Source organism: Notolepis coatsorum, assembly GCF_963971535.1.
Source record: "Notolepis coatsorum genome assembly, chromosome: 4".
In the NCBI taxonomy this organism is placed as follows: Eukaryota; Metazoa; Chordata; class Actinopteri; order Aulopiformes; family Paralepididae; genus Notolepis; species Notolepis coatsorum.
Window position 1 is genome coordinate 103,969,025 of NC_140168.1, and position 2,691 is coordinate 103,971,715.

The following is a 2,691-nucleotide window of genomic DNA, read 5'->3' on the forward strand; positions in this document are numbered from 1 at the left end:
ATCGATGTCATACTGTGACACTGAAATGAAAAAATTATTAGTTATTAATAAATAGTTACACTGTTATCTTCATTTTAAGGGTAAATTGGTTTTGCGGCTCCAGAGGAATTTAATTTTGTGGGAGGGGGAAAAAATGGCTCTTTTGATAGTAAAGGTTGCTGACCCCTGGTCTAGTGTATGCCTGTAACCATTGGTTTGTTAACAAATTTTCCTCTATCAGAATTTGCCAGCTTGCGGTGTGTCCATATGCATATGTCATATTGCATTGTCACATTAGCCACTTTTTCATACATTACATGTAATTGGTGGAGCTGTTGCAAGAATAAAAACCTACTGTACATACAGTAGATTTCATTATCTGTTCTTTACTTGGCCATTTGAAAGAGAAGATTTGGCCCAATCCATAAATGTGTAAATTGGCTATAATAAAGTCATTTATAGGCCTGCTATTCTATAATAATATTTCAAATTGCATTGGTCCGGATGAGAGAATTCAGTACTGTATCTACAAAACCTTCTGTTTAATCATCTTCCCTTTATTCATTTCCTTAGATTTTCAGTACACGTGATCTTAAGAAGGTACTGAATGAGCTCAGTGTCTATTTTTTAGCATGATGTTATTCACTGTCAAAGATGCAAAGAAAAATCATAATTCATATTCTCCTTTGTTTCATCACAATTTAAGCAAGCCTAGTAACAGACAGGCGGTGTGCGAGCAGTGCGGTCGCACAGGGCCTTTTTTTTATGTCTTTTTTTTTTGCGAGGCCCCCCTTCCCGCGAGGCCCTTTTTCATCACAGACCTAAAATCTAGTTTTGCTTATATGCTTATATATTTCACATTAGACACGTTTGTAGAATGTGTCCGACTTGTTCCTGGCTCTGCGGCTCTGCAGATACACTATTGGAGGCAGCTCTGAGGCTCTGCAGCAGAATTGGTTTCAATGAGGGGAGGGGTTACAGGTAAGGTAGCGTCTGACTATTTCGCGCGTGCAGCATTGGAGGTTATGCCAGCCAAGATGAAGAGGACATCGTTCGGCAGATGGACTGAAGATGAAAGTTGTTGCATGTTAGACAGTTCAGTCAGGCTAGCTATCCCGGCTAAAGACAGGGACAGCTAGTTAGCTTTAGCTATGTTATAATATTGAGTGCTAACGTGTGGTTCAGTCGGGATATAGCCATGATGATGTCGGTTAGTAGCTAGCTTAGCTAAAGGCTAACTAGCGTTAGCTAACCTAGAGAGAGCACGTGCAGCATTGTTATGCCAAGATGATGAGGACGGTCGTTCGGCAGATGAACTTCGTCAACTCCACGCGGTTGTCTCCATCCTCTTGGACGTTTGGTGAGTTTTTAATGCACTCTATTCTATTCCCGCCGTGGATATTTCTCTCTCTCTCTCGGGAGCCAAACGGGCCGACTAGCTGTTGTAGTAGCTAACTGTGTGTGGCCTGGTGTCAGCACCTGGTGCGAGGGAGGTGAGCTTGGTGTTTCATTATGAGAATATCTCCATGCTCAAGTCGGCTATAGTCCGCGAGGGACTTGTTGCCGGCACCGCTATGGTAAACACCACTCTGTAGTGGGACGTGTATTGCCTTCTTTTTCCCTTCTCTCTTCGTATGAGAAGAGGAAAACACAGCGGCTGTCTGAAGTGTTGGCCTGTATTGCTTTTCTCACGTTGTACAGTTTTTCAGTGGTAGCCGCATAGCTTGCTTCTGCGTTAGCTAATGGTTAGCGATAGCCGGGTTGAGCTAACTGTTAGCCAGTTAGCTGTTTAGCTACGACGTTAGCTGCTCGTTTTCGCTCGGCTGGGAACGTTAGCTTGATGCTATCAGTTAGCCTAGAGTTAGCCGTTAGCTTGTGCTACGACCATTGACATTAGCCGTGAGAATAGCAGGCCCTGGCACTCTGACTACGACATCATCTTTGACAGAAGATGTAGTCGGGCCTGCACCATGACAAGGCTCCGGCCATAGCTTCTTTTTGTCCCGCCAGCGAGAGGCCTTTCGTCAACGTGGAGACCTGTGTTGCGGCCTTTCGCCCTGCGTTCCTTGGTGCAGGTAAGATGTCCATTGGACATTACCCCACTCTTCCTTCCTTCCCCTCCCGAATGTTTTGTTAATAACGATGTTTTTTTCCAGGCAAAACATATGTTACTTCACAACATTTGGAGATACGACATGTGCTGTGTGTGAATTGTCTTGGTCGTTTGTGTAGCTTGGGTAGCGTTGGCCAAAGCTGTGTGTGGCCTGGTGTCAGTACCTGGCTACTCTATTTGCAGTTAGCCTATTTAGCTGATGTCGGCCATTGGCTCCTTGCTACTTTGTTTTCTCTGGTTATAGACCCTCTTCTCTTGGATTTAAGTGTTGATCTTTGTCCTTTTGGATCTATGTATATTCATGTTGCCTTTGTGAAGTTATCTTTTCCTTCCGTTTTGTTCTTCCATTAAAAGTTGAATATCGTTTAGGGGCTCATCTTTGCTTATCTCTCCCATACATGCTCTCTCTCTAACACACAGACATGCTCTCTCTCTTTCTAACACACACAGCCTATGGCGGCCTCTCGATGGCTAGGCTGTGCTCGCCGAGTCTGTACCTAGTCAAGGATCTTCAGTCACAGTGCTCAGGTATTCTGCCACCGTGTACTCTGTTTATGGCCGAAACCCCCCCCCCTCTCTCTCTCTCTCTCTCTCTCTCT